The sequence below is a fragment of the Parambassis ranga genome, chromosome 4, assembly GCF_900634625.1.
Source record: "Parambassis ranga chromosome 4, fParRan2.1, whole genome shotgun sequence".
Taxonomy (NCBI): domain Eukaryota; kingdom Metazoa; phylum Chordata; class Actinopteri; family Ambassidae; genus Parambassis; species Parambassis ranga.
This window is the reverse complement of record NC_041025.1, coordinates 15,395,087-15,416,673: the sequence shown is the minus strand read 5'-3', so window position 1 is coordinate 15,416,673 and position 21,587 is coordinate 15,395,087.

The window sequence follows — 21,587 nt, the reverse complement described above, 5'->3', positions numbered from 1 at the left end:
TAATTTTGCTGGCATTGAGTGTACCAAATACTTAAAATGCATGTCCTGAGGCATCTGTTAGTTTTTAGTTTTTGACTCTGTTGTTGTTTTTTTAACTAGTCTGGGTACACTCTACTTATCCAGATGCTATTAGTTTGTTTTGTGTATCAAATTAGTGTTGAATTGTTACTCAAATAAGAAGGGCTTTGCTTGCACCCAAAGGATAGATAAAAGGCTTAGATTCTGAAAAGCAGATCAAAGCAGTTGTCTTGTGACCATCTTTTCCCATTAATGATTTACAGTTATTAATAATTTTAGTTAAGCATGTAATATTTAATTATTTATTTTACATCACATTACAGTAGCCTATTGAAGTATATTTACCTTTTTCCTAAGTCAAATGTGTTATTATTATTATTATAATATTTTCTCAATGTAAATCTGCAGAAAACACTTATTATCATCATAACTCCTGCTGCAGTCATCCACTGCCACCACCCTTCCTTTTTTTTATTGACTCAACTTTCATGTTTATGTATTTTTTTTTTATTCAGAAGAATTGTAAGCAGGATTAGCCCTCTCAGCAGAATCCTCATTACTGCACAGATTAATTGAGAGCTTCCTTAAAGCCTTTTCCACTAAATCACGCTTTATAACCATTTGATTCAAATCGCCACTTCCTTCATGTGGTTCCCACTGAATTAAATTTAACTGCAAAGACGACAGTCAGAAATACAGCACCTGCGTTTTCATCCAGTAGTATTCATCATCATCATCTTTACTATTATTATTGTTATACATAGGGTTAAGTTAAGGGACTAAGGGGTTATTGTTATTACTATAACACTGGTAGCACATGAAAACATCTTAAATCCCCTGTGACCTCTGTGTCATTTGACCCACATGACATGTGTAAGACAGCAGTGGCCTCGGCCCTGACAGGCAGCCTGGCCTGCTTTGTTGTGGTCATCGTTGACAAATCAAAGTTCTCCGTTAAGTCTGTGGTTTTCAAGGTCAAGGCCTTCACTGAGGTCATTCTCTCATAGGATTAGTACAGCAGAACACCCTCCTTATTTTTCAAAAACGGATGACGTGCTAATCTGAGAGCTCCTCTGTGATCTTGTGACCAGTCTTGGGGTTGAGGTAGCGGGCCACTGAACAGCTCCTGATAACTTTAACCTCATCACCCTTTGTGCAAACCGCTGCTTCACTCAATGAGTATTTGTCATATATATATATATATATATATATATATATATATATATATATATATATATATATATATACCAAGCACCTGCTTTTCAGAATCCACTTGACACTGCTTATGTCTATTTATATTTTAAATACTAGGATATTTAAAGTGAGACACTGTAATAAAATAACACAACAGGTGGTGTCATGGATGATACTACTCAAAAATACAATGTAAGTATGTAATTCACTTTTTCAAAAATCTAGGTGGTCTGCAGTTGTTGTACAAAGCTGACGAACAGCTTCATCTTTCTTACTTGGTCATTTTGCCACCTAAAAGATTTCCACATACAGGCTGTCAGATAGTTCTGTGTTGTGGCTGTGTGGGTGATTGTTCTCTAATTTATATGACAACAGTTAAACATTACAAGCTTATTTGATAGGCAGTTGGTCTGAGCTGAATCATTCTTCTAATAAAAGAGTGATGCCATATAAAACGGTGTCTGTACAATGATTTTAAATGTCATGTCTTTCTACTGGTAAATATAACAAAGTGCAGTGCTATGACAAACAGTTAAGACTTTGGAAATCAGAAATATTCATACTTGTGTTTAGTCGAGGATTAATTGTAATTGGTGCCTAAAATTGGCTCGACAAGGATTTGTGACTTGTGTTTCATTAGTTTTATATATTGGTTTCACCCTTCTTTAAATGGTGTACTGTGAACTGCAGTGCTTATGTTTCCCTTGTAAAGCAATTATAGGATACAGTTACACTCCAGGGGCCTTAGCTGTGTTACCATTTTGAAGTTGCATCCTATGAAGGCTGTAATTAAAGACCTCTTGTGTCTCAAAGAAATGGTGGTGTCTTGGTAGCATAACACTAGCAAACAAAATGTTTAGCATCTAACTTATGTACTCTCAAAAGTCACTTTTGCTAGGCAACTGGCGTGTGAAGTGACCATAGGCCAGGCTGTCTCATTTAAGACCTGATGAGACCATGCCCTTAAAAGGCTACAGACCTTGCGCTGACCAGAAACCGCTATAGATAAACATTCGGAGCTTGTACTTGTCGTTGTCTGTATTCTTTTTGAAAAAAGAAAAAAATGCAAGGAAAGGGCTCCATATATTGCACTGTGGGTTATGTCCCTGCTGAATCCATCCTGTTGCGGTGGGTGTTGACACCACCTTGGTGACACATGGTGTTGCCAGCAGCTTTTTTTCACCCACTGCAAGCGTAGCACTTTGCTGGGAGGTTGGGTGGATGTGACACTGTAGGCTTGCTCTGTTCCATCCAAATCTCAACCCCTGTAAACCTCCTCTGTAGATCAGTCAGAGTTGGCAGTGCAGCAGGCCTACTTGGAACAGTATGTAAACATGTGTGACCATGCAAAAGGTGCAGCAGCAGGAGTTGAATGTACTGGTAAGTGTGGGTTTCAACCTGCCAGCCCCCTGAGCACCCCTCAGTGATGGTTCTGCATCATTTAGATGTGCCAATTAGCCTAGAGCATGCTAAAAAATTAGAAAATACAATACAGAACATTGTAAGTGTGCCACTCCTATGCTTGACAGGGAAAAATATCAGTTTTTGAGGGAAGTAGTTTCCTCATCTTTCTCCCCACACACAGGCAAATGGATGTGGAGGTGGTGGCTGATTATATACAGAGCATCAGTGGAGGACTGGGTAGATCTATCAGCCATTGTCATTTTGCCATAATTTATGAGTGACAGCAGAGATATGATAAGAGATGTGGCAGAGTAAATCGGATTCCCAAAGGTCACTGGCAAGGTCTAGGGGAGGGGTTCATTATAGCAGATTTTATCGATGTCCTTCAATCATGTTTGTGTGTGTGTGGCAAGTTAGAGCAGGGACAGTGAATGAGCACAGAGGAATGGATATAGGAATAAAGACTAAGCCAGACCAAAGTAAGTTAAGGGAACAATCTGAACTGCTTGTTTACAGCAAGTGTTATGATGTTTCATCGGTGGCTCAGAATATTTGTTGTTACTTGTTTGTGTGCCTTTGCGTGATCGGCTGAAGGTGCATGTGTTGCTCCGCTTTGCTGCTCTGTGCAGAAGGCAGGCAGCCACAACTTTGTGGTTAACAACATATGCTGTTTGCATGTGTGTCTGTGTGTGTGTGTGTGTGTGTTTCTGAGATGGAAAGGATTTGGACCACTGATGTAGGGCAGCATAATTCCATCTCTCTCTCTCTCCTGGCCTTGGTTCCCTTCACTTGCAAGTGTGACTGCAATTTGTGCACTGTCTTCAGGTTCAAATTTACGACCTCTCCTGGCTTTGCTGAACAAAAGAGGGGATTGAAGGCAAGAGGATCCATTGGGCCCCATCAAGCCCACTTCTTTAGAGCACCACTTAATTGATGCCAGATCTTTTTAGAGGCCAATCCTAAATGTATTGTGTGGAAGGAGGAGGATCACTGCAGAGTAGCACACTATATTTTCTTGATGCAGAATTAAGCATTGGCATGAAGATCTCAGAGACCCCCCCCCCCCACACACACACACACACACACACACACACTCCCCTTTAGAGCTGGGGCTGGGCCTGCTACATGGCGGCAATCGCACATGATGTCTGTGTGCATTTACTGTGTGTGTATATGTGTGCATGTGTTTAAGTCTGCCCAAGAGCTTTCTCACAAGTGTCAGTGCCTCACTGTGGCGTGAGTAAGTAGGGTGTTGACCCCATCTATCCCTGGAGAGCATATGGATGCAATCACACAGTGAGAGAAAGAAAGAGAGACTAATTCTTAGAAGGAAACAGAGAGAGAGAGAGTAAGCAAAAAACAATAAATTGGCATGTGGCCTTGTGTATTTGGAAGACAGAAAATCTCTCTAATTCCTTGTTCTTCCTTCTCTTTATGGATTTGCCAGTAGAGGGGTTTGGTTAAGTCAAGCTGTGATGGTTTCCTCTGTGATGGTTTCCTCACCAAGTCTTTTTAAGAAGGCGAGGGATGATTGTGGTCACTTTGATTCTGTTTTCTGGACATGGCAAGTAGCTAATTAGCACAAAAACAGTACAGTCCCATCCGGTTCTAGTGATAGGAAACAACAACTGTTGTGGTAGTGTGTCATATATTTACAGTTTTTAGGGGGAGCTGTTCTCTCAGTGTGAGCAGCAGGGAAGATTGAGAGACTGACTGTCAATGCATTTGGAGTGTAATGAAAATGATTGCTCCAAATGATCAGCCAACTTTTAATACGTAAAATCATGGCAGCCATCATTCCTAATCGGGGCTCTTTCTGGCATGTTGTCACACTTGCAGAGCCCCATATTCCTCTAGTGTGTTTCTGTTCATTTAGTCTGATAAACATCTCCGCACTCTCAGAGTCCATTACTTGCAATTTACTTCTCCCTCCGGCATGTGGACACTGGCAATTCTTATTGAAGTTACCTCACACGCTTGCTCGTCTCAGGCTGCAGGCTTTGCAGTTTACTAGAAAGAGAAGTTGTTAAACTGACTGGCTAAGTAATCACCAGAGAGATACCTTAATTAGTGTTTCAGTGTAAACATACTTTTAGCCAGTTATGCTCTGAGATTAGTTTTGCTACTACATTAGCCAATATCCCCTCTCACCCCCACCACACACTCTTGTCTCTTCCAAATGATGATCTTTGAAAGTGCCACATGTTCAAATTGCCTTGGAGTTTTTCATCATTTGTGATTAGTCAACATCATATGCTAATTTGTCAACAAACATAAGCTCCAATCATGTCCTTCCACAGTCGATGTAACATTCTTTGTATATTTTAACCCACATTTGTTACTGGACTAGTGAAAACAATGAACTACATTGACTGGTAGGGCCCTTGTAAAACAGTGACTTGTTTTTGGGGGCTATTTGCATGTCAGTGTCTGAGAAGAAAATCAATGATGCTAATTAGTGTTCCAAAGGCAGACTTTGCTGTGCGCTGATTACTCTGAACTAAGTGCCAAGGGATTAGGGTGGACTTGCCTCACAGACTCAGGAGGCAGAGGAGCTATTAATTAGAGAGCTGTACACTGTATGTGTGTGTGCCTGCTTGCACATGTGGGTTTATGAGAAAAAAAACCTTGTACCATTATTTTTCTTTGTTTGAAAGACTCCGGCACAGCCCTGCTCAATGCATCTCCTTCTCTTGTATGTTGATGCATTGCAAACATTTATCGGCTAGAAACAGCAGGGTCAAGCAGGAGGCTCTCCAAAGCACAGCTCAGGAGGAGAGGTGTGTTTATATATGTGATTATCGCTTTGACCTCTCACCCGACGCTCAGCCATTTGTAATACAAACAAAAGAAGGCACCCTGCAGATTGTACGGCGCTTCCATGTCGCACCTTTCATGAGTAAAAAGAGGGTAGCTCTCGTCTTCTCTCGGAACACCTTGCCACTTCGGAGGTCACATGTTTCCCATTGAGAACAGTTTACTTCCACCGAGACATATTTCTTTAAGCCTTTGATTCAAACCAGAGACAATGGAGGGTCCCTCTCCTTTTCAAAAACCCTCCATCCTGAAATTATTTCCACCAGCAGGACTTTCTTTGCATTTTTTGGGATATCTCTGATGCCTTCCAAAAAGGTTTATTCAAAGTTATTTTTTAAAACTTACTATAACTAATGGCCCCCAAATGCATGACATGTGGCATGATGCTGAACTGGCAATGAGAGGAGGTATGTTCGTTTTACAGGGTAGGTTGGGTTTACATATTTATTTCCACTTGCTCAACAGCAGCCTGCTTTTAAATAAGGCTTGGATTTCACAGGCGGCTTCACCCAGCCATCTGTCTGTCTATTTGAATTTGACAAGCCCTAATCATCACAGAGTTTGACAAATTTGATAACGTCTCTATGCTCTGATATGCTGGGATCGGCCATGCACTTCAAAACTATCCTTTTCGGTCTTACTGGTCATTTCATTTAGTTCACAGTTGTCTGATCACACTCGCAGAAATGTGCTGTAGAGCTATGCATCATATTAAAAATGTGCTGTCTTTTGCCTGTGCAGCAGGATGATCTTATCACAACACTTTGAATCCCTTATTTCATGGGAAGTCAAAATAAAAAAAACAATAACTTATTCTTTTTTAAAAATTTTTGTAAGTAACCTTGTGTTAACCACTATAGAGAGTGGAAAGTCCTTGTGCAATACATTGCAGTCAGTAACAATAATCGTGAGGAGTGTAGTATTGTCCATGGAGAATGATATTTATATATATATATATATATATATATATTCTGCATGCAATGACATCTCCCTCTTTCTCCTATTGTTCCCACTTATTCTTCATGCATTTAAAAACCCACATTTGGCTTCAGTGCAGAAAGTAGATATTTTTAGTGCGTCAATAGTTATTCAAATCGCAGAGTGCCTGGAAAAAACATTCCAGGCTGATGTAAAGTGAAGATGGAATTGAGCTTGTGAAATGTATGAGCTTGCAGAATGCAAATGCCTCAGTTGATAGAAAAATCTTTGCCTTAGCCAAAATTGTATTTGTTTTGTTTTCTGCCCAGTTTATGGGAAAAAAGTGAACGGTGAATAAATTACACGTTGCAACAAATTGTGATTTTTATCTTCATACGAACATGTTTTTTTAAACTCACCTAAATATATTTTGTCTTCAGGTTAGTGGCATCACATTGATCTGCGGACTTGTAGACCTGTGGCAAAATGAGTCGGTTAACTTGTTTCACACACACATCAGTTAATCTCCCATATGGTAAACTCTTCACTAAACTTTAAAATATTTTGTTATTGTGGGTCCATTTTTCTACCTATATCAGGAGGGAGCTCAGAAGCATTTGCTCCTCTTCCCCTCAGTAAAAAAGAATTAGACGGCAATTTTGGGGGAGGTTTGGTGCATATTACCTCTAATTGAATTACTCTGTCAATCCCTTCAGGCACCCCCCCTTCCCCTCCACATTTAAACATTAGGCAATACCACTTGTGTCACATTCAGAGGCCCTCCCCCAGTGGACGGGGGGAATGCTTATTCAATAAAGCTTGTATTAAAGACACAGAACTCACACACTCCTAATTGTTTTCACCCTGCTTTAATAAAAGATGTAATTAAAGGGGAAAAACTTCTCAGAGTTGGCGGCTCCTCTCGAGGCCATGTTTGCATTTCAGAAAGATGGTTGAGATTACCTCAGAGGGCCTGTTTTAACTGAAAGTCTAGAGACAATATTCCAATTATGGGAAACACACAGGAGGCAAAGGAGCTGGGACTAGGATGGGACTAAACTGTGACCGTTTACAAAGAGCTTCATTATGATGGCCTCATTGGGACCAGCAGTAACCTCCTAAACCTCCGTGTGAGAATTAGGGCGATACAGAGAGTGTAACATTCAAAGACCGATAGAGAAGCAGATTTTATGTTGGCGTTCTTAACACGGCAGGGTGCAGTCCTGAGATCGAAATCATGCTGAGGTGTTAGTATAAATCTCAGTGTGTATAGCAATTTGATAGAACCTTTTCCTGCTCTTTGGAAAGCTACTCTTTATTCTATGTGAACAAGGAATAAATCCAGGGCTCCTGCTTTTACGGATTTGTATGAACAGAATCCCCTTTTTAACCCCCCCCCCCCCCCTCACCACCACCCCAATTCAAAGGCTGAGATGACTGTCTACATTGAAGTCGATCATGAATATACAGCAGCAAGTCACACGTCCCAGCAGACATAAAGTCATCACAGCTCTTTAACCCCACTGCCAAGCTGAACCGTGGTGGTGTGTGTGGTGTGATGGCTTGGATTGGCAAAGGTCACAGAATGGCTCACCATCAGGTCATGGTGTGCTTCCCATCAGAGGATGAAGGTAGGGAAAACAAACAGAGGGAGAAAGATGAGGAGGGAAACTAAAGAACATTAGTGGACAGAGGGAGGAATAATAGTTTTTTCTGGATGTTTATTTGAACATGGCACAGAAGAGAAGGAGGTCACTGTGGGATTTATGGGTGGGGAGTAATAAAGTCAAGATGTAGTCAAAGCCCCCCTGCTGAATCAGGTCACTTTACCTCAGTAAGGCCCCCGGAACTGAAATAGGAGGACACTATTTGTCTACTCACATACACAGGAGAAGGCTAGCCTGCCTAAATATATCATTGTGTAGGGTTTGTTTAAGTATGTACTCCTAAATAATGGCACACATTATTGTTTTATTAGGAAAACACAGAAAGGTAGGTAGTAAGGGATGTATTTAAACTGCCACACTTACAGAAGGATTATTAGAAAAAATACTTGCATGCAGCCGTTTTATTAGTGCTGTCTCTCTGTTGGTCGGTCTGTCCAACACATTGGTCCCCACTGAATTATCTTTTATTAACTGCAAGATGAATTACAATAATACTATACACAGGCATTCATGGGCCCTTAAGGAAGAATATCACTGACACTGGTGACCCCATCCTTTATCAACTTTGTGAACTCTTGGACTGTATTGAATACCACGTTTTGGGTACTAATGAAATATGAGTCTAGGTCAAGGATTCAACTATATATGCGCTGAGATGAATGGTATGACAGTTTAACACATGTTCACTTATTGTATGAAATCATTTGTTGTCATTTTAACAGTTCAGATAAATTTTATTTTAAACACAAGTGCATGTTTTAAGTTAAACAGTGAATGGAAGGAGTAGCATCACAATGACTTTACAGTTTCTAGCTACTGGTCTTTTCTCCCATTTTCTTACCATTCCTCTGTTCATAGATGTACCTCCTCGCTGAGGGGTTTTTGCACGTTGTCTTCTTCCAGGTCAACTAAAATGGTGCTCACTGCTTTGCTTTGAGTAAGAAGGATAATGCCTTGCACATTGCTTACGCTGCTACTCTTTACCTCTGTTTTTATGTCTGGTCCTCGGACACTTTATCAGCCCACACACATCACCCTTACAGCCTGACAGAGAAAAGCTGATGCAAAGAGGTGACAGTAAAAGATGCTTAAAGAGATTTTAACACAACATATTTTCAATTTAGTGATGGTCAGCAGCTACAAACAACAACCAAAAACTAGTTGGTCAGGATTTGACCAAATAAAGTAAAGCAAGTTATGCTACCAATAGCCTTAGCTGTAGTTTGTGTTATACATAATGTATGAGCAAAAGATTTTAATTTCATTATTTTGCACATAATTTCCCTCCTAATGCATATGATGGATGATGTTTCAGTGAAGGATTTTTTTTAAAATAGTGTTGTGTTGAGTCGCATTGTAATAATTTGGTCCTTCCATTTTTCATTCTTCTCACTTAAGACAGCATACTACTTAAAATGCATGTTAATGTTGCCATCCAGTATTACATTTCACCCTCACCACCCTGTGCTTCAGATTGATAGGTGGAAACAACTGCATCTGTAATCACTTCTATTAATCAAAACGTTAGACTGCTGAGACTTTTTGCTTCATTTGTGTTCTGCTGTGTTTCCTATTCCATTCAGCGTGCGTTTAGCTCCCTCTGTGCCAACCTGTTCACCCTCTTTTGCCTGGTGCTCATCTCATGTTTTGATCTAGGTTGAATGCATTATTTATTAGATGTTAAGGGCTCCATTGCTAACTTTAAGTGGCAGTGTGTTGTATTTGTTAATGAATGGGGTTAGTGGAGATCAAAGCTGCAAATATGACAGGTGAAGGGGGAGATGCAGAGATTTAACTTGTCTGACTTAATTGCTGCCTTGCAAGAAAAAATCTCATCAACTCAGATTTTGAAGAGTTCATGCTTGGTTTCAAACTCTAAGGGAACATTTTAATGCTCTTCAAACAAATGGTCTTTCCATACTCATTAAGCATTATTCAGCATCCATTAATATTATTGTTGTATCCATGACTCCTCATGTATACAAGCTAATTGCCACTACTCATGTTTTTGAAAATTACCGTACAAGTTGTAAAAATATTCTCTAGTCTGGATCCTGTTGATTTTTTTTCTGCCTTGGCTTTATATAATTTCTACAACTTATCCAACCCAAATAACATGCGCAGAACAACAAGAGCTCTACACTAGGCTAAAAACAAGTCCTACAGCTCCTCAATCATGCTCTCCTGTGGTTGCTTACCTTGAGTTTTAGCAATGGTTGTTTTTATTGTTTTTTTTTTTTTGTCTTTGACTAAGCTGCAATTATTATTTACCTTGACAATAACAGACTGAATACTTATTGAGGCCATGCACGGTAACCCTTACATTACTGTATATCATCCTGTCATATTAATTGTCATGCACTAGTGATCCTATCACGTAGTTCTGATCCAGAATTTTGTATGTACGGTTTGGCGTTAAATCAAGCCACTCGCCATGACTGCATGCAGTAATACTTGATGAATGTAGCTTAAAGTATCAGATGACCCCCCAACAGTAGTAGAAACCATGACCTCATTATGGGAAACATTCAGTAGCAGGAAAGAGTTTTCTGTGGACTTTGCACTGGAAGTCCATGTCTGCATGGCGCCTGTAAAGCTAGCTGGCTACCTAGCCCCTCCTCTTTCCTCTCTCCACAGATCATTAGCAGTCATGCTCTTGCCCTTTGAAGTCTGTGAGGTCTGCTATGTCTGTCATAGCCATGCAAATCTAGGGGACAACCCCAGCCACCTGTTCTCAGAAACATCTGTCCACGGACTGAGGCTTTACTCCAGCACTGTTCAGCTGCCTCCCTCAAGTCTGATCCTCAAAGGGTTGGAGGATGGCAAAGAGGCTATTTTTAGGGGGTTTGCTTGAGATGCTTGTGCAGACCTTATGCCTCTCTAATGAACATACATTTCAGGACTAGTATTAGAACAAAAATTTGTTGCTTGTTGGGAATGTGTGCACTGCAATTGAGTTTGTTTTCATCACTTTCTGCACTGAGGAACTACAGAAAACCTGTACCATAAGAAGAGAAAACTTACTATCTTGTCTGTAAGGATGTATATTATGTTTCATGCTGATACGATTATGTAAACTTATATAATCTATACAGATTTTATACCTACACATCCAGATATGTGGATATAGACAGAGTCTTAAAAAATCACTTCAAAGGTCAGTTCAATATCCTTTGAATTCTTTTCAGATGAAACAGTTGGGCAGTCTTTGTTTAGAGAGAATAGCTGATGAAGGTTTCAGTTCAATCATAGTATCTTTTCAGCACAGATATTCTGTATTGCCTTTTTGAAGTCCTTCATCTGCTAGCTATAAGACTTCTCCAGGCTCAGCTTGCCCTCAAAACTGTAAGACCCCGGAAGAGTGTTGTCTGTCTTAGTTGATAAAGAACCAGATCAGAGCACTTAGTCTCTGAGGGAGGTTCAGCTGCAGAATGATGACCACATTCATTAAACTTAAACATGTAATAGTGCACAAGATATACTGAGAAACATGTTTGCATTTCAACATGGAGCTAAACAAAACTGTACTCCATTGTCTGTGCCCTCTCAAAGGGGCCATAGCCAGGAAATATTTAACTTCTCAACCATGCACTTAGTGTACAATGATCCAAGGCACCTGGCATTCATAATTAACTCAACCACCAAGTATTCAGGAAACAGAGCAGAGTGACATAAAACGTGAGTAATGCTCTTCTTCTAAAAGTATGCAGGGGCTCTGCCAGTTTCTGCCAGGGGACAGAGTGTTTTGTATGTGTCTCTTTTTCTTGTGGTGGAATTGACCCACAGGGTATATGCCAAGGGGTGTGGGTAAAAAACCTGCCCTTTGATTGGCTGCCAACAGGATTGCATATTTGATTACAGATTTTTAATAAGACTCCTGAGAAATTGTTGGTGGTTCAGTTGATTGTCGTTCAGGCTAAACTAAACTAAAATCTCCTATGAAACCAGTAAAAATAATGTAATATTATGATTATTCGTGTCTGGCTCTCTAAGGGACCCTGAGGCCAAACTGAAAACGCACACCTTGCTGATTTTTGTGGCTACACATGGAATGAACTACACACTGTTAGTGTGTTGCAACGCCAACATCAGGAATACATTATTGAACAAAAGCTTGCGGAGAAGAATACAAATACCTCAATGATAATCCCCCTTATTTTCCATGCAGTGTGTTTTAATTGTGGCAGTAATCTGGCACAATTAACAAAGCCAGGCCTCGAGGGGGTTGTGTTACTACTGACCCGGCAACAACAGGACACCAAGCATCTGTCAACAACCTATGTAGAGAAATGTAATACTCTAGAATAAAGTCTGCAGTGTCATTGTATATTACAGAACATGAAAAGTAAAGTACAACAATGCAAAGCGGATATAGTGCAACTCTAGACTCTCGAGCACAGACTCACTGGATTGCTGGACGTGCTGAAACATTGCCGCAGCTCAGTTACAATGGCTCGGTACTGTATGAGGCTGCCTGCAAAGTCTTGGGAAAGTTAGCAGCTGTGTTGCCCCTCTCCCTCTGCAGGGAGATGGAGATCAGTGGAGTGTGTAAGAGTAGATGTGCATGAGGGGGAGACCTGCTGATCCAGGTGTTGAATGCTGCCTGGCACCCTGACAGCTGAAGAGGAAGAGAATACACGCTTTAATGCACATAGAGATATTGTACAGATACATGCACGTGGATAGCCTACAGGAAAACACACATGCAAGTGTGTAACACACACACACACAGGCGGTGTTGTGCCATATTGTTTCCACAGGATGCATGCTGCATTATCCTGCCAACCATTCATTTGGAAATGCATGAGACAGAAATTCCCGTTGGGTGCTGTGCCAGGGTTTATAGCTCAACACTGTACAACTGTCCTCTGTGTCTGTGATTTGAGCCATGATGATGGGCTGAATCAAAGCTAAGGCAACACCCATTTGAAGTTAGCCTGACATCTCAGGAGCAGCAGACTGTTCTGTTGTGAGCCAATTACAACAACGTGCCTCAGCCCATTGTACATTCTCTCACAGCTCAAATCTGTGAGGAAAAACCCTTAGACTCACAGCTAGCCGTGCTTCTGGCACCATATGTAAAGAATACGACTATGGCGCTAACTGCAGCCAGCTTCGCACTCCATTGTCGTTTTAAAGCTGTAGCTGTTTGGAAAATCAATCTCCCCTTCTTCATTGTTCTGTGGGATTATAGGGTTGTACAGTGTGTTTTTTTCTTTAACAATGACCAAATAGACCAAGTTTGACTTCTAATCAAGTTTTATTCATCACACTCTTACATGTCACATTAGACATTAGCAGCTCTTTTCCAGTGTAGCTCTTCAAAACAATATTTGAATGTACATGTTTTTTTTTTTTTAGTTTAAACTTAAACTTAAACTAAAGGCTTTTATAAACTTCTTTATACAGTTCTTTTTCTTCACAAAGCCTGGACACAAACAGAAATGATTTGTTTCAAACGTTCAACATGTAAAAGTTGTCACAGGAAGGAGTCACAGAACGATGCCTTTCATTTTAAATTATTTACCAAACTATTTTTTTTTAATGCGTTAATGGCTTTATGTGATGACCTTAAGCTTGTTATAATTTGCCATACAGTGCATTATGAATATCCTTGCATTTTACATGGCCCCTGTACTTCTACATTACATTTTCCAGATCTTCAGAGATGACTGAAAAGATTAAAAAGTACATGGGTGCTTTCCGATTGGGAGGCCTGTGGCTTCAAGACAACCAGGCTGATGAAATCCATCTTAGGCAAGGTCATCTGTTCACTCTGCAGTGTAATTGCAGACAAAAAAAAGGTTTTTGACTTGAATCATTACACCATTCTGTTGGTATGCCTTTTGAAAAGCCATCATGAAGTGTGCTGGTAACAGTTAGTGAAATATCAGCATTCTTCCAATCAATCCCCCAAGAAAGGACTACAGTGATTTGTCTGCAGCCATTTTGCCTGTCAGAGATGTTTAACTTCCTTGCACATAATGGCTCTTGTACTCTGGGTAAACAGCCATTACTACCCTGTTTATTTGGAAGGAGTGGCTCACTGTGGATCTGACCCGGTTTTCAAATGACAACCCTTACCAGAGAGATGAAGGGATGGAATGGAGAGGGGGGGGACTAGAGAGGAAGACCCAATTTATTTTGAGTAATTGGCTCCACTTGAGCAAACACCTCTTGCTTGCCCAGTGGTCTTCTCATTCCAAGTCTCTGCCAGCAGCAAAAAATATCCTCTCCTATGTTCAGCTATACAGTATATTTGACCAAGAATGAACTAAAACCTTTTTCAACCTATATACTGTATACTGAATTTCCTCAATCAGTAATATTAATTCAAAACTGTGGGTAATATCCTTCCTCTCACTATGTTTTTCTATGTATTGCATATTTCTCAATAAACAACATTTGAAGTAGTAATCACATTAGTTACTATTTTTCCACCTTGTCTGGTCATAATGTTGACTAAGGATTTCTGACTAATAAGTTTGATACTCAAATCATAATAAAAATTGCCCACTGAAATATGTTAATTAATGATTGGAAGAGGAGAGCCTGCACTTTTCGTTCAACCATGTACAACAATTAAAGTTTAAGTGGCACTATGGCCAGTTTGATAGCCCCACTCTACTTTCCTCACCTCCCAGCAGGACTGGAGGAAGCCCCCTGAAACTATACACCTCACCTATTGATAAGTGAGACATCTCTGGGCCTCCTCACAGATTTCATGGGGCTAGGCCAATAGGGGCCATTTCCAGGAGATGCCTATGTGCCTTTGGGGCTACAAGAAGGTGAGGGGATGGGGCAGGGGTTACTATGGATCCCCTGAAGGGGTTTCAATGATGGGTTACTTGGCTAAGTTAGGAAATATTTGTCTGCAAAAACATGTTGGATTGCTACGCTGGTGTGTGCACAACAGGCTGCAGCATGTGTGTACATTTTTTCTATTTCGGCATGTTTATGTCGCATCTTAGTGGGTGGTTTGAAGTCTGTTGTGTGACTGGTTTCTGTGCAGATCTGATATTAGACAGTCTTGTGGTTTCTCCTCCCCGAGGCCGCCTCAAATGTCACACACCATGTATGAGTAACGCTACCACCTCCTCTTTAAACAGAACACACACAAGCTTGTTAACCTGCACCAACGGGCTATTTTGTGTGTTCATACTCACAAACACTTGAAATGGGCACTCACACACACTTGCAGAAATTATTACACGCAAGCAAGCAGGCTCACAGACATGCACATACACACCCATTCTTTCATGTTCCCATCTGGCCATCTAGAACACAGTTAAATCATTTCTAATAAAAATATCAGATGGCCACCCCTCACCCTCCCCTTTTAGTAACCAATCTGCTGCAACCTGCTCACCTCATCGCTCTGTCCTTCCATTAGTGTTGCAATTAATGAAAAAAGGAAGAAGTATTTTCTGTGGCTGCATAAAGGAGTTCCTGGGGTCAAGTGGCCATCCCAGAGGCATATTTAACAGCCAAAGCTCAAATGAAGACAAACGCTCTGCTCTAATTGTTGCCTGGAAACACTCATGAGGTGCTAAAGCGTGTCCTGGAGCTGCTGATTACAATCCAGCAAGAAAAACTTAGGAGAGACTCAGGAAAGAAGACCTCATATCTTTTGTTAGCATATGAAGGTCCCTTTGAAATGGGGCTGCCATTTTGCACCACTGTCTTCAGATGCAGCCTTTTGAAGAATGTAGCTTCTAAATTGTAACACAGCTTATTTCTTGGCCAGCTTCCTGGAACTCTGTTGGATTTTTGGCAACTAAGACACAGTCAGGCATATCAACTATGACTTTTTCTTTTGCACATTTTTTTAAACGATTAAAATATAATGTATTAATTAGTTTTATTGTGGTTGATTGATTTGTTACTGCTAGACAAATTTAGCTGGTGGTGTTCTGTTCTTTATATTTAAACTAAGCTAGCTGACTTCTGGATGTAACTAAGCTTTCTATTTAATGGACAAACAAGACAGTGGTTTTAATCTTCCCCTCTAACTATATTCCAGACAATGAATAATTTTGTCTATTTCCTGTAATTTCTAACCACTCCCTTAATTACTGAGCAGAAGTCTAGTTACAAACTGAAAATGTTGCAGCAACAAAAGTTTTACTGCTGTTAACAATCAACACAGACATGATAAACCTACAACATAACTCCTCTTTCTCCCCTCTGACTTTCATCCCCAGCCTCACAGAAAGTTCTTCATTGCTCCACAAAGCCACATAAACATTGGTCGAACCAGATGTCTGCTACGGCGCTGAATCCCATTCAGCCATAAATCTTGACTGCCTCTATTTTGTCCTCATTGTCAATCAAAGCCACATCCTAAGTGGGGACTCATAACAGCATCAGTCTTTCTGCACGTTATACCACCCTGTACTCCTACTTTACAGGTTTTAGTCTTCTCAATTGGTGTGTTACTGTAAAGTTAATAGGCCCAGTGCAGCGTTGGTTACAGCGCTTTGAAAACAGACTGCTCTTCATTTGAGCTGGAACTATGAGAATGTCCAGAACTGAACTATTATTCTTGGAGATAAAATCTGTCACGTTTTTTTCTTCCTAGTTAAAATGGGCTTTGTAAACAGACAGAGAAAGATTCAATGGTTTCTATAGGGAATACATCAAAACGGGTAAAAAATATCAGCAGCACATTTCTACAGGTCATAGAGTAAGAGGAATGCAGGGACGGACATGGACCTGCAGCCCACACACTGTATGGTGTGGTCTAACCCGTTTATAGCTGTTGGATTCTTTCCACCACATAATTTCTTGATTTCCACGGTTCAGCTTTGTCTGTGCACTGTCACTTTAGAGTGCTTACATGAACCTTTGTGGTAAACCTCATTCACTTGTCCACATTGCACACATTGCAGCTCCTCTGCATTTTTCATCCTAACATGGAGCTTGCAGGTTCTCAACAATAACACAGAAGAGTGCAGTGGAAAAAATAGATTCCAAAGGCTATTGAATCATGGCCACATGTGAAGCAGATAGGATTGTTATTGGCAGCAGGATCATTGAATCACTAAACTAGATATGTTTGCAATTGTTTAATAAAATGCTAACATAGCTTGGAATGCTGTTGAATAAAAAAATAGCAAGTCTCCAAGCACGTCTGTCAGTTTTTTTTTTCTCTTCTGCTTTTTCGGCATTGGGACGTCAATCCATTGGTCATAGAGCGTACATGTGTCTGAAGACATGATTGATAGTGTTTGGGCCTGCTGGGCTGTAAAAATCTCTATTCCAGTGATATCACTCCACGACTCCCAGTGTGAATGTTGACGTGGGCTCAATGCCAGAATGCTGTCAGCTCCTCGGGACACCCTTGTCTTCTTCCTCAGCAGGCCCTTAGGGCTGAAGTGCGCCATTTTGTTTGGCAGGACAGATGAACTACAGCAGGCATTGGTGATGTCACCCTGTGGACATCATGTTAGGAAAAACTGCTATCACTAAAGGGAAATGGGGAATATGCTGTGAACCTCGCTCAGGTTCACACACACAGGCCTTACAGTGATGGCAAACACCTAATGCCATGTTGTTTTGGCTATGCAACAGTATAACAAATGCATATTAGTGAATTGTAAACTGTTGAAAAGTATTTGGTTATCTAAATGCTCTAATTCCTAGTAAGTACTTCTTGGTGGGGTCTTACAAGACTGATGCAATTACCTAGGTCGTGTTTGGAGCCAGCGTCTAGCTGCTGTGGCATGAACTTCAATTTTCGTTTCTGTTTGGAGTTGGCACCTTTTCCCTGTGCCTGTCTGGGTTTTCTTTAGGTACTCTGGCTTTCTCCCACATTCTAAAGACGTGCTTGTTAAGTTAATTGGTCATTCTAAATTGTCCATAGGTGTGAGTGTGAATGGTTGTCTGTTTGTATGTTGTCCTGCGATGGACTGTGACTTGTCCAGGGTGTACCCCGCCTCTCACCCGTAGTTAGCTGGAATAGGCTCCAGCCCCCTGTGACCCTGCACTGAAGGATGAAGTGGGTTAATAGATGATGGATGAATTGATGGATATTGTCATACCAGCCATTAGAGCCTTGTATTCAAGACCATAAATATGTAAATATTTTCGTTTTCAACAAAAAGCAGTCTGAAACTTGTGAAACATGAAACATGCAACCTTCCAAGATTGGTATCAGATGAGCCTCCCAGTTTTTTCAGCCAACTGCCAACTTCCTATTCATACTTATTGAAACTTTAACCTTCCCTTATGAATTTTACACTCACAACTAGTCATTCTTGCTCCAGTCACATTATATATGTGAAGAAATCAATGGGCATCAAGGCTTCCTCTTGGGGCCCTTGGCTGGTCAGGTCACCTTTCCCCTCATCATTCTTGCCTTGTCTTCAAGCTTCAGTCAGGAACTGCCTCTCAATTATTCCTGACATTAGATCAAAGTGGGATACTCCAGAGCTTCTCCCTGAGCTTTGTTGTTAGAGCTCCACGATCCACCACCTTACTCGGCAGTGATCTAATCAGACTAATGCTGACTCTGGGGGTACAGCAGCGGGTCCCGGTGCCTGTACGTACAATATACAGTTCCCTGCTGAAATGTGCAACTCAACACTGGCAGTGACACACTAGAGAAGACATTTCTACACCCTGCAGTGATTTCTTTGAGGAAGAAAACAGAAGTTTGGCTGTGTGTGCTTGTGCGGAGGCAGTGGCGAGGGACGGGCTGGTGGAAATATACATAACTAAACATCCTCAGGTACACAGAGAAATAAGCAAGATTCAAGTAGAAGTAGGAATCATCAAAGAGTGGTTCCAGGATGTCAGAGCAGGTGAAAGGAAAGAAGGAGAAGAAGGGGGAGGGCTGGTGGGGCCTTAAAGCCTCCCTATTGCACACAGTGAAAGCATGACCTGGAAAAAAGGAATCTTGCCTTTCAAGGATGAAAGGGTGGCAACATTAAAAGTCATCGGAGTTCTCAGGCATTCACACACTGCCTCAAGTCTAAGAAATGAGTCAGCAGGTGAGAATCAGCTTCCAGTGTTGTGTTGTAATTAAAAAAAGCTATAGGCAAGCGTGCCTTAGGTCTAGATATGACCATGTGTAACTGCAGTCCACAGTTCGATGCAGAGTATGTCTTTGAGTTTTTCTGTTATCCAGCTGTCTCCGCTTGCTCTTTTCTCCTTCCCTCAACACCTTAGCGTGTTACCCTCCCCCCAAATGAACTACATCTGTCTCTAGCACTCACTGAGAACAAAGGTAAACTGCAGACAAACAATATCAGCTTTAATTTTTCATTTCAAACGCAGCAAACTGCAGGAGAGTGAAGGGTTCCTGGAATGTGCCTTTCTGTTTTGATATTGCCCAATAAAATGGTAATGTTATGCTCTCTCCATCTGGATCTAGTTGCCAGTCTGCTCTAGAGGTAGACATGTCAGTTGTTATTATTATTTTCCCTGTGTGATGTTTAGGTCTGGTCACAGATGAAGGAAGGTCACTTGGCATACCTTGCGTGCTCTTCTGTAATTAGAGAGTCACTTGTTGAAGGTCACCTAATATGGCTTCACAGGGCAACACATCCCCATGCTGGCTGAATATTCTGCACAGAAAAAAGTGCTCAACAATGCTGCACAACTCATTGTTACACAGTCACTGCTCTTTTTTTTGAGCTCTCTATTTAGCATCTTGATTATGATGAAGCATGCAGAATTATATAATTATTTTTTCTTCTCAGGGAAGTTCATCTTTCCAGGAGAAGATGCAAACACAGCGGGAGAGGCATATTCCAGTGACAAGGCTGTCTGCCAGCCTGCTAACTCCATGATTGTTTCCAGACAAGTGTTGTTGCCCTCTGGACAGCACGTCTCTCAGTTCTAGAGTAATGGCCAATTACCAGGAGGCAGTTTGTTGAAAGGATGCAGCCAGGAACTGCATCTGCCTTCAAACAGGCCTCAGTTCCAAACATATGCTCTGGAACAAACTACCTTCAAAGATGAAATGCATTCAAAAGAACCAAAACTGACTTCTGAGCACCATGTGACCGTTGAGAAAGGCCTGAACTATGACTGACATGAGAAGGTTTTTGTTGTTTATGACGATAGAATGAAGAGATTGTTGATGAAAGCTTGTGGACAGAAGTTACATGTGCTGTGTATATAATGCAGTTTCTGTTTAGTCCAGGGTTTGTAATTTGCTAGTTAAATGTGGCATTTGACTACAAAACATAACAATGTGGTTCCAAAGAAACATGAAGTCGCATCCCTAAATGACACATAAAGGAAGTGGCTATGAAAACACACATTAGATTTCAGCCAGTGGTGTTTGGATTGTTCCTTTGTTTCTTTTTGTTGACATCACACATATTCCTAAACAAATGCGTGGAAACTAAAATGGCATTTCACACTGTAGTTATTGTCTGCACCTGCTTTATACAGACTTATAGAGGAAAAAAAAGACTATAATTTCAGGAAACCAACAGGGGTTCCTAACAGCTTCTTTTGCCACTGTGTTAGCACCAAAAACTCAACATATCACCCTACACACACCTGCTGCTTTTACAAGCACCCTAAAAGCACAAGACAGTGTCAGGACCAGAAAAAATAGTGGAGCAGGATATCTGAGGAGGAAAATACTCCCTCAGCCCTTTGCTCTGGTTAAGTGGTCACTGTTGGAACACTGTTAGAAGGCTGTTGGATATGTCTGCTGGACGTTTTTTAGCAATGTTTGATTATTTACTGAATTTCTGAAGGCTATCAAAAAAGGACATAAAAACCAGACTATATAGGCTTTTTTTCTTACAAGCTCTCCCACTATCCTGGAAAAATATGGGAAATGCATATAATTGTTAAAAGCTATATTATGGCAGGGTGAAACGGAACAATATTTGGATTCTAGCTAGCATATTTACATGCTTCTGTATCACACAATTGTGCTTCATATTGCTCTTTGACCATTGGTCATTATATCAACTCTGTGAGATGAATGTGACTCAAATTCATGTGTCAAGCCCGGCTCCACGCCGCTGCCACAGCTGCTTCCTCTTATAGCTGATACAGAGCAGGTGGAGACATGATCGGCTAGCAGACAGATATTGACCTATCAGTCATTGTAATAAAGCAGATCTAAATGGTATTCTCCTAAATATATGGAATGTTTATAGGCAGTGCACATAAAAAATGATTTAAGTTTTTATATGCTGTAATGTCTAAACTTTCAAAAGGGCCACATGGAGACCATGCCAGTATATGTTTTGATATAATGCCATTAAAATAGAAACATTTCTAAATCCTAGAAATGTATATGTCATTAAATGAAACGTTAAATAATTCAAACTGATGTGTGTGACTTTATGAAGAATACCGTCTCTCAAATCCAATCAATGTAACTGTGGTAAGAATTTGATCTGATTGCCACTAGCACTTTTGAAAATCACTGTCATGTGAAACATCCATCTGGACGCTGTGGCAAACCTCAAAATATGTTTCCATATTTTACATGGAACCTGTCCACATTTGTATCATCGGCAATTTCCTTCTCTTACAGCCCTGTGTGTGATCCTTTTTTTTTTTAACCACAAAAATTGGACAAATTGGGAGCCT